This window comes from Pipistrellus hanaki (genome assembly GCF_964339955.1).
Source record: "Pipistrellus hanaki genome assembly, chromosome: 8".
In the NCBI taxonomy this organism is placed as follows: Eukaryota; Metazoa; Chordata; class Mammalia; order Chiroptera; family Vespertilionidae; genus Pipistrellus; species Pipistrellus hanaki.
Window position 1 is genome coordinate 78010091 of NC_140510.1, and position 12063 is coordinate 78022153.

A 12063-nucleotide genomic window follows, 5' to 3' on the forward strand; every position below is an offset into this window, starting at 1 on the left:
AAAAAGTAAAATTTTAACATGTAAATAGACACAAGACATCAGATGGTTACTACTAGAGAAGTTCTGCCTCATTAGTGTAGGAAGTCTTTATTAGCACTGTGTGATCAGCACTGGCAAAGCCTCCTTAACGTAAAGCTACTTAAAACAGGAACCACGTTTCAGAGCTATTAGTGAGGAAAAGGTTTGCGGGGACTTTTTTTGAAAATAAAACACAGTGTTACTAAAATACATTTATTCAACCCTATATTGAATAAAATTTATGTTGTAAGTACACCTATGTCCATATTAGAATGAATGAGTAATAAATCAAGGAGGTATTGTTGGCGCAATTATTTTCTATAAAATGTGAAGCACCTTATAACATGCTTCCTTTCACATTTGACTTTCATACCATAGTCAAAAAGAAGATCGTTTTGTAAACTTTTGTGAGGGTTTCGCCAGTTTTCCCAAGGGCCTTGATTAATTATTTGACACTCAAAGTATACTCTTCTAAAGCATCAGTATTGTCATCGTCCCTGTTGACTTACCTTCATTTAACTTTATAGATCCTTTGCCACCTGCTTTACCAACTTCCCTTTCCTTGATATCATGAAACCTTCCACTTCTGTGAGAAATGTATTTGGATTGTAAGTGTTTGCCACCATGGGGGGTATGGTGGTAAGGGAAGGGGTCCTGGGATTTAAAAGAAATATTTGAATGGGAGACTAATTTATAAGTTGTCATATCATTAATACATACTTTTGTCCCCCTTCACAATCTTACTATAGTGGAGGAAAGTGTGAACTTGGGAAATCTACTTTGATAGTATAAAAAAAAAAAAAGTGTCAGTAAACATGACTGTGAGAGATCAACTTTGCATCTGGAAGAAAATGTATGTGTCTATACATGCAATTACATAAATGCATAATGCAATCAGAAAATCATTTCTAGTTGAAGAGAAAGATGGCAGCTTCATCAGGGCTATCATGTCCTCTATAAACATATTCCTCGAGAATAGACATCTTTTGTTTTCGTTCCGTACTCAGCCATAATTTGGCCTCCCACTCTCTCTGCCTGCAGGGGGAAAATGTGCTGGTCACAACCACAGGAACCTGGTGGTCATTGTTCCAGTTCTGGTTATTATTGTCCATGCAAAGACATTTTCGTTACAACTGTGGTCCTTGGGCATTCAGTTAGCATGGGTCTGACTGTGTCAGTTGGAGACTCTGACGTGTTGACGTTTTTGAACATAAGATGGGGGGGAAAAACACCCTCCTCTTGGTCTTGGTGACATAACCAAAAATTCTTGGCAGGTTGCCTGCTGATCTCCAGAAAACATCTCAATGTTGCTATATGGACCTTTCAGAATTGGTGAGTATGTTATAGTTTAACAAAATTTATTTTTTTAATAAAATTTAAAATCCAACCCTGAATGTTGAGTTTTGCATTGCAATGGGTCAAACAAAAGGGGTTAAATAAACAGGGACCTGGGGGGGGGGGGGGGCGGGCACATTGCTGGGGATGAGCATGTGGCTCTGACTCAGGTAGTCTATTGCTTAACAAAAATTGCCTTCCCACGATGATGAGGGTAAGGAATTCAAGAATTCAGCAGAAGTGTACTGTCCGGAATGTCCTGCTGGACCTTAGACTGCTGGACAGTCTATGCTATTGTGACCTGTGGTGCACCGTTCCTATGGAGATTGGTATCCGAGGTCATTTTTCCAGTTTGAGCTACCAGCACTTAGGAGTGTCAGTATCCTTTAATTTAGAACAAAATCAATATTTAAATTGAATCAGTCACTCAATATATTATTGTGGGAAACATTTGGTCATTTGACATAAATTATGAAGTGCATTGGTTGAGAACAAAATGGTAAACACAGACACCTTGCCAATGTTAGATAGTAATACTGTCTCCGAAGTGAGGAAAGGCCTTTGAAGGATCTAGTTCAGCCTTCAGAGATCCACATGTCCCTCTTCAACACTCCTTCCAGGAGATGTTGCTCCAATGATGGGCAAATCCCAAGAGTGTGTGTGTGTGTGTGTGTGTGTGTGTGTGTGTGTGTGTCACTGAATGAGTTTCAACTCCTGGTGGCCCTGTGATGGAGGGCTGTTCCTAATGTTCTGTCCTCAGCAGTCCTGCTCAATTCCTGTAGACATACGCCGGTGGCTTCTCTTACGGAGTCCATCCATCTCATATCTGTCTCTTCTTTCCCTGCTTCGTGTGTTTCTTCCAGCTTGACTGTCTTTCCCAGAGATCCCTGCTTTCTCTTGATGTGCTCAGAGTAAGACAGCTTTAGTTTTGTCAGTTCTGCCTTTAGGGACGTTCCCTGCTTAATTTGCTCTAGGACCCAATAAATCACTATGACTGAGTCTGCCTGGCTAATTTTCCCCAACTAAGAACAACATCACAATCTATTCCGGGGGTTCTAGACAAAGATTTTGGGGAACAGAACCAGTAGAAAATGAGACAAGACTTTCAGACAATAATAAGAAGTCCTTCGGCTATATAATGATAGAAATGCCAAGACAGTTGTGAAACTAGTGAGAAATTAAGTTGCTGGTGTTTGGGGAATTGTTACCCTCTGCAGTATGTGAGACACAGTTCGTAGGATTGTGTTGTGTTTTATCTTGACCATATTTTGGTTGTGACATGTTGAATACAGCACTTTACTGTTAATATATGAAATATCACTGTCAATGTTTTATCAGAATATCCTTTTTTTCTTTTAAATACGTCATTTCCAAAGGGTTTGGTACACGGTTAATGGGATTTAACAGCAGAATGCATCTCAGATTTTGTAATGGAAATCAATAGGAGAATAAGATTGATTTGATTGAAAGTCTCTGCACTTCAAACTTTGCTGACAGTGACCATTCCTTTAAGTCAGGGATACCTAGTCCACGTGTGCCCAGTGATGAGTTTTCGTGTGTCTGATAGATCAGGGTAGTTTGGACAATGAATAATGTCAGCAGCAGGTTTTTGCTGACAGTTTGCCCATTTGAATGACACTGAATTTTTTTTTTTAGTAGAAGGATGCTTATGAGAACGGTTAGAAGAGCCAGCAAAGTTATTAATACCGGTTGCTGTGTTTCTCAGGGGTAAGTGAGGCCAATGGCCCGACCTTGCCTTTATGCATTCTAAATGGGGGGGAATGCTTCAGTGTCCATCTCAGAAGGCTTCGAACCTTCTGCCAGCTCGCGAATCTCTCCCTTCTGCTTTGCGATGTTCAAACACTGTTCTAAGCAAATGTGGTCATGTTTTATACATGGTTATTTCACTTTGGCCTCTTCCAAGCTGGGTCTCACGTACAACATGCAATTCTGCTTTACTTCAGCATTAGTCATTATTTGAGAAGCCAGGGAAATCCCATTTGATGAAGGCCAAAGGGCAAAATTACTCATAAAGGTCCCCTCCCTGCACCCAATCTGTCCAAAAGTGAAATTCTACCCAGCTCCTTCTGTACCATACAGAAACCTCTCCTTTGCTTTTCTGTCCTTCCCACATGTTCCTGTGAATCATTGCCCTTTTGAGGCTATAAATTCCTAGGGGACATTTTTCTGTTCACACTATAGATAATCTAATATCTATTTTGGTACACATAAACTTTTTAAAGCTAACTTTAAAAAAAAATCACACAAAATAATTTTAGTAAAATTCTTAAATAACATTTTCATTATTGTTTGGGCATATATCTCTCTGTATGTACCTATTATCATAACCTCAAAATGATGAAGTAAATTAAAAGAATTAAAGGAGAACTAGAAAAATCTATAATCATACTAATAGTGTAATTTTTCTTGCTAACTGAAAGAACAGACATAGATCAGTAGAGATATATATATAAAAAAAAATGAGCAGCAGGAGGTGTACCTAATTGTCAAATATAAAATATGGCACTTAGTTCCATAAAATTACCAAGTTGGGTCATACATAGTAGCACTGACCATCACTGAGAGCTAGTGTAAAATGCAGACTAACTAGCGGGCCACACTCTAGACCTATTGAACTGCACTATACATTTTAATCAAGTCCCCAGGTACTTTGTGTGCACACAATGTTTGGTAAGCATTCTTATAGGCCAAGGACACACGACCTCTCTTTTTCTGAACTTGTTATAAAGCCTAGAACCAATTCCATCTGGCCACACCCACCTACCTGATTGCTATTTACTCTGAGATAATGGGGCTGTTTCCTGTGGTGTCACTTCCACTCCATCAATTAATACCTTCTTATCGGTAAGGATTTGATTTAGAGGAATGGTTGTTATCCTTCACTTCCTCTGATTTCTCAGAGAAGGCTATTTTATTCCAACTTCATTTCAAGCTCAATTCTTTCCTCTTTAATTATCTTTTTACATCTGAATAGACTGTCATATTTTCAAAAGTAGTTCCATGTCTGTTATATCACTCGGTTCTGACAACTGTTTTATGATGTAACTAGTGCTGAAATGTTAAGCAAAGAGATTAATATTTCCATTTGTGAGATAAAAAGGTTGAGGCTTAGAGGTTAAAGCAACTTGGGCAAAACCATATAGCAGGTCGTGGCAACATCCAGGCCCCCTGTATTCTTGCACAGCTTTGTCTCCAAAGCATTATTTCAAATCTCTGAACAATGTTGGAGGGAGAGTGATCCATCCTGGTGCTTACCAATCATAGGCACTTTCTCCCCTGTGGAAAACGCTCTTGGTTATCCACCCAACAGCTCATCTCCTTCTCCAATTTTAATTCCCTCAATCACAGCAAATAACCTCTTTATCTCCTGGCCAGATTTTTTTTTTTTTTTTAATTCACCTAAAAGATCTTATTATCGCTTTGCTTTTGTGGTTTCTTTCTCTTTTCCAGCTTAAATTTTTTTTTTTTTTCCCACTGATTTTGAGAGTAGATCAGTATGTCAAGTTTTCTCAAAACATTCTTTAAAGCCATTTCTGACTTAAATGCCTAGAGGGCAGAGCTAAATGGGGCCACCAGGTAAGAAAGCAGGCCAGCTCCACACACTTAGAGAAGATGAGGAGGGAGAAAATGGAAAGGAAAAATCTTATTAGGTTTTGTAGGTCAGGGAAATCCTTTCTAGCCTGGATTTTTAAACCTTCTGAATTTTAATTGAAAGCATTTCTCCAGGGTATCAACGTTAACATGACTGTGCACTCTCAAAAAATATTCCCTGTCCATATTAGAAAAAAATGTTACCAGTTCCAGAAAGACAAGATGGCATTAGAAGGAAGAATTTGACGCTGTGCCCTTTCTGCTTCGGACAGTAAATGTGAAATTGCTGGCAACCACAAAAACAGCCAGACGTCTCTGCTGGGAAAAACCCAGTGTCCATGGGTGTGATACATGACTATATGCTTCCACCTAGGAATCACCATTAATTCTTTAAGAAAAGTGAGCAATACTTCTTTTGAGATGTATGACCAGTCACACCAGAATTAGACAGTAAAAGATTGGTTTTAATATATCAGGGGGTTATTGTTAGAAAAGAATGAAAATTAAGGAACAAAATTTGAAGTTACCCTGATTTCCAGTTCTGACCTTGAATGCAAAATATTGCCATATATGCCCTAGCTGATTTGCCTCAGTGGATAGAGCATCGACCTGCAGACTAAAGGGTCCCAGTTTCGATTCTGGTCAAGGGCACATGCCCGGGTTGTGGGCTCAATCCCCAGTGGGGAGAATGCAGGAGGCAGCCCATCAGTGATTCTCTGTCATCATTTTGTTTGTTTTAAATTTTTTCTTTTTTTTTTTTTCTTTTTTACTGATTAAGGTATTACAAATGTGTGGTTATCCTCCCATTGCCCCACCCCACCATCCCCACAATCCTGCCCTCACCCTCACCCTCTATTGTCTGCTTCCATTTGTTATGCTTATATGCATGCATGCAAGTCTCTTGGTTTATCTCTCCCCCTTATCCCCACCTTCCCCTACCTTCCTTCTGAGCTTTGAGCATCTGATCAATGCTTCTCTGTCTCTGGATCTGTTTTTGTTCACTGGTTTATGTTGTTCATTATAATCCACAAATGAGTGAGACCATGTGATATTTATCTCTTGTTGACTGACTAATTTCATTTAGCATAATGCTCTCCAGCTCCATCCATGCTGTTGCAAATGGTAGGAGTTCCTTCCTTTTTTATAGCAGCATAGTATTCCATTGTGTAGATATACCAAAATTTTTTAATCCACTTATTTGTTGGTGTGCAATTAGGCTGTTTCCAAATCTCAGCTATTGTAAATTGTGCTGCTATGAACATAGGGGTGCATATATCCTTTCTGATTGGTGCTTCTAGTTTCTTAGGATATATTCCTAGGAGTGGGATTACTGGGTCAAATGGGAGTTCCATTTTCAGTTTTTTGAGGAAACTCCACACTGTTCTCCACAGTGGCTGCACCAGTCTGCATTCCCACCAGCAGTGCACGAGGGTTCTTTTTTCTCCACATCCTCACCAGCACTTGTCATTTGTTAAGTTGTTGATGATAGCCATTCTGACATGTGTGAGATGGTACCTCATTGTTGGTTTGTTTGTTTTTAAATATATTTTATTGATTTATTTTTATTTTTATTTATTTTTTTACAGAGAGGAAGGGAAATGGATAGAGAGCTAGAAACATCAATGAGAAAAACAATGATCAGCCGCCTCCTGCATACCCCCACTGGAGATGTGCCGGCAACCAAGGTACATGCCCTTGACTGGAATCGAAACTTGGACCCTTCAGTCCACAGGCCGACACTCTATCCACTGAGCCAAACTGGTTTCAGCCTCATTGTCATTTTGATTCTCTCTCATCATTGATGTTTTTATCTCTCTCTCCCTTTTTCTTCCTCTCTGAAATTAATTTAAAAAAATATTGCCATATAACAAAGAAAAAAAATCAATTGATAGCTAAGAGTTATTACTCTTTTCTTAATTCGTATGTACATCTTCACCCAAACTAGAAATTACTCTGTTTTCTTCTTTCTGATACATACATGTACTACTATTATATAACTATAACTGTCATTATTAGCAATAATGTGGATTACAGAATACACTTGTTTAAATAGTACTTTTTGTCTTCCTGGCTCAAATATATGTTTTTATACTGTCTCTTCTCATCTTCATTATGTTCCTATAATGGAGATTATTTATTTTTTACTTATAGACATAAAAATCAGGGCAGCAGAAAGGAAGATGACATACTGTGAAGTCAGAGAGTCATGACAGATTGGTCCTTCAACTCACTTCCTATATTCAAATTATTCAGCTCTCTGTAAGGACCAACCATGGAGTATATTAATATATGAGTTTTCAATTGAAAACTGTGCTTTATCATTAGCGCACGTTTCCAAATGAGCAATCTTTCCAAATGCCTGCAAACACAGCCCAGGGTGTTTCAGAGGGTTTTCATGCTGATCCACCTGAGCCTTGACATTTGCTGGCCAGCCTTGTAAGGACGCTGAGTGGAATTCTTGGGATGCTGTGACTAAGTGATCATGCCTTGACTGCTTCACCCACCTCTTACTCACATTTTCCCAGCACTTTGCTTGTGAAGAACCACTCTGGCTCCTCTCTGGGAACATACTTTTCCACAGTATTTCAGAGCCTTTGCCGCACTCTGTTGCAATGTCCCCGCATGATCCTGTGCTCCCTGCTGTGGGGGTAGAGGCCAGGTTCTCTTCCAGGAGACCCCAAGCTAGATGGGGGTCTCCGTGCTAACAGAGGATGCACAGCCTGCCCATGGCTCAGCCACCCGTTCCGTTCCACTGCCCCGGGCAGAGGTGGCCCTTCTTTCCAGGATGCTGCCTGATCCATAGAAACCAACCCTCTACCCACCTCCAACTCTGGTTCTGTTCTGCAAGTTTCAGGTTCCTCTACCGTTATGGGAGTCTCAAAGATAGCAGTATGATGGCAACATTTAGCCTACAGGATGATTCAGCCCATGAAACGAGAAGGTGGATGGACGTGGAGACGGGAGGCAACCACCTTCCACCTCTGGAGCTGTGGGACAGCTGACCTCACTCATTAGCTGTGGCGCCAATCAATCTAACCCTCGGGGTCTCTGGGCTCTGATTCTAGCTTAGGCACTCCCTCCGCCTTGCTTTCACATTCAGACCTAACAATGTTCTTCTTGGTGATGGCTACACACCCGACACATGTTCCCTGCTTTGTAGATAAGATTTCCATCAGGCAGTTATTGATTTTGGGTCACCTAGCATTCTGAATCCACTGCTTTGCTACCCCTACTCTGACTTGCCTCTGAAAACGACCTCTTTTCCAGTCACAACCCAGGAGCTTTAGGATGGGGTTGATTTCTTCTAACCTCCAGGGAGGAAGCGTGAAAACTAAGCCTGGCCCATTAGCATTCCATGCATCCCTGAATTATGTGGGTGATTCAGGGGCGGACAGCCAATCGGAGTGAATCTCGGAACTTAGCTGCTTGAAGAAACTTCCTCTACCTCTACTGACCTGAGTGTCAGGCTTGTCATGCTAGGAGCCTAAAGCCACTGAGCCACACACCACATGGAGCCTAAGAGTGAGCCAGCCCAGACGAAGCAATGAGGCAGAGCCAGGAAATGGACCTTGGCAGCCTTGTTGAAGACTGAATTATGCTGACCTGAAGCCATATCTATTCTGATACTTTTAGTAATAAAAATCCCTTTTTAGCTTAAGCCAGTTTGAGTTGGGTCCTCTGTCACAATTTCTATTAAAAACATTCACTAACTGGTACACTATCTCATTTTTTTCTCACTGCTTAAGTTTGCATGAAAACTGGCTGAGCTAATACACTATTGTTGTGAGCAGCAAATAAAATAATACATATCAGATAAATTTCAAGATTATAAACAGAAATATAAAAGATTATTGTTGTTCTATCATAAAGATAATCCCTTCTTGCTATTTCTTCTCTTCAATCATGATGTTTAAGATCAGATTCCTGTGAAGAAATCATGCAAACTGTGATTTATGAAAGACCTAGTCCATTAAAGTTTACTTGCCTTAATATTTCTTTCCTTCCTTTTGGAATTGAGCTAAATAAAATCTAACACCCAGTGAACAAGACTCACCTTAAACTCTTGCCATTCCCTACCCCTGCCTCCTGTCACCAAGTTCTATCAAATATTTCCTTAATGTATATTTAGTCCATTCATTTCTTGACACATGTATTGCCACTATCTTAAACAAGATTCTCACTATTTTTATGTGAATTGCTGAAATTAGATTGTGGTGTACACCTCTGAGGAAGAATTACACAGAAGTTTTTGTTGGAGTTTTGGTTATATATTTGCTAAATGACTCCCACTGTAGTGGCCCAATACAGTAAACATTTTTTTTTTTCCCCACACAATTTCTGTGGTGCAAGTTTCAAGAATGGCTTAGCGACATGGTTCTGATTCAGGGTCTTTCACAAGGTCACCATCAAGATATTGGTGGGCGTATAATCAGATGAAGGCTTGACTGGGGCTGGAGCTCTGTTTCTAGTTCAGCTTACTCAGATGCCGGGCAAGTTAGTGCTGGTGGTTGGTAGGAGGCATCTTCCATGCCCCACAGTTCTCTCCCTAGGGCTAATGCGTGTCCTCCTGATGAGCAGCAAATGATCCAAGGGCAAATGATACAAGAGAACATGAAAGAAGCCAACAGTACCTTATTACTAAGCTTTGGAAAGCACACCCTGGGATTTCCTCAGTTTTCTTTTAGTTACACAGATCAGCCCTATTAATGTGGGAAGGGGTACACAAGGGCATAAAAACCAGGAGGGTGGGGATCATGGGAGTCATCTTGGAGGCTGGCTACCACTATTTGGGGACCATGAGCACAGTCTTGGATGTTCAGTAGTGAACGCAAAGTACTTATGTAGTATCGAGAGCGGGGTGGACAGGAGAGAGCTGGGCTTATGGCTGTGGTTCAGGAGGCAGATAAGCACTGGGAGTCATCAGCATAAAGACAGCAGCTGAAGCTGTGAGAGGGAATCAGATCACCCAGAAAGAGTGAGAAGAACATGAAGGACTGAACCACCAATATCTGAGCACGGACAGAGAAAAAAGGCTGCACAGAAGACAGAAAAATCAACTTGAGAGATGGAAGGAACACCGGGATACTGGGATATCGCCAAAAAACAAGGGAGATTCAAGGAGGGAAAAAAAAAAATCTCAAACTTCCCATTGAACTCTTGAATTCTATGATTCCAACTGCAATTGTAATGATACTGAGTTTTGCTAAGGGACTAATAGAAGTGAAATAGAAGGGGGTGGGGTGGGGGGCCTTTTGGCTAGCAAAGTACTTAAATTTCTCATTGTTATTGGAAACACAAAATGAATGTTTCATTTTTGGTGGAGGTGATGGATTTTGTTTTGCTTTACAAGTCAAATGTTTTCTTTCTCTATACATTCCATATATTTCCATATATTTCCTCAAATTATTTCCTGGTCATTAAAATAATACTCATTATTACCTGGAATATCAAACTTGGTTATCAACCTCTTCCATTCACATCCTGTCTCCAGAGGCAGAAATCATTACATTGTTTTCCAGGATTTTGTGGGTTCCAGAATTTCTAGAGTTCCCTGTGATCTATGACATCATGGACTATCACAGTTTGTAAAAATTCTGTCAGCCTCATGGTTTGGTGTTAGTTGGTGTATAGTTGTGAGAAGAAAGCTTTAGGAAACTATATATGTTGAATAAAAATATGAACTAGTCAGGCACACTTTAAATGTTTTGTTTGTTTCTTTTGCCTTTGAAAGCCTTCAGGTTGGATCTGTATGCCTTAGAGATTTGTTTTGTTTTGTTTAGGACTATTTTAATCAGTCTGTGATCTATTTATCCTGTATCTGACCAAATATATTTGCTCTGACTTATTTCATAGATAACTGTTTGGTGTTTACTTTTCAGGGAGAAAAGTGCTTGGTCAGCCAAGGAAAATACAGCAAATGTTCGCAAGAGAATCTTATGTGACAGCTTAGCAAACTAATTGTATTTTGACCCTCCTCTATATTCTGAAGAGTTCAAATTCAAGTCGCTGCAAGTGGAACTGAATCAGAAGGAAAATAAACCAAATTTGTGTTACTATATAGATTAAATTCTATGAAATTGAAACCCATGAGTAGGATTAAAACTTGTATTCCTAAATACTTATAATAGTCATTGACAGTATTAATGTCTCCAAATTTCTCTCCTCTCCTTTTTCTCCCATTACGGAAAAGGCACAGAAAACATTTCATTCATTTCTGGAATATAGCCACCTCTGGTATGGAAAGCAACAAACTTTATTTAACAGCTCCACAATACAACCTTTCACAATGGCGTATAAAGATAGTCCTGGCCAAAGAAAGCTGCTGTCCAGTGTGAATTTAGCTGTAGCTTAGCTGGAATGCTGTTGGGATGACTGTGCAGCCATCACCTTGGGGAATGTCACTATTTATGTGTTGAATTGTATTCCCCAAAAGTCATATGTTGAAGTCTTAACTTCCAATATCTCAGAGTGACTGTATTTAAAAATAGGTCTGTAAAGGGTTGTAAAACAGAGTTAAAATAAAGTCACTAGGGTGAACTTTATTCCCTTATGACTGGTATGTCCTTATAGATGTCCTTATAATATGATATGTCCTTATAAGAAGTTGAAATAAAAATCACAGACACCCAACGAGGGAAGATCATGTGAAGACACAGGAAGAAAGTGACCATCTATAAGGCAAGAAAGAGGCCTCAGGAGAAAACACGCTACCAACCCCTTGATCTCAGACCTCCAGCCCCCAGAACTGTGAGAAAATTAATTTCAGTTGTTAAGTCGCCCCTTCTGTGGTACTTTGTATGGCAGCCTTAGCAAATGAATACAACACAATATTGGGCATAAAGAGCTTGCAGATTTATTAGGTGAATCTGAGAAACACAAAATTCATTAGGCAGTGTGGTTCTCTCCGTTTTTATCCTTGACAGCTGATCAACCTCCTCTCCTGAGTCTCTCCTCAATTCACTCTTAGATTTAGTTTTTGTTTTTGTTTTTGTTTTTGTTTTAATGTTTTTTATTAATTTTAGAGAGAGGAGGAGAGGGAGAGAGAAACATTGATGAGAGAGAAACATCAATTAGCTGCTTCCTGCACACCCCACACCA

The 12063-nt window shown here is 39.8% G+C and overlaps 1 long non-coding RNA gene across 2 annotated transcripts; it reads left to right on the plus strand.

Moving 5' to 3' along the window:
• LOC311627089 lies at nucleotides 1–11019 on the plus strand. 2 transcript variants are annotated; one of them, XR_014795832.1, is made up of 5 exons: nucleotides 1–626; nucleotides 1293–1350; nucleotides 3010–3081; nucleotides 6552–6650; nucleotides 10845–10937. It is a non-coding gene; the product is annotated as an uncharacterized lncRNA (long non-coding RNA). The 2 variants fall into 2 exon arrangements; XR_014795831.1 differs by having other exon boundaries at nucleotides 1–1350; nucleotides 10845–11019.
• The last annotated feature ends 1044 nt before the right edge of the window (nucleotides 11020–12063 follow it).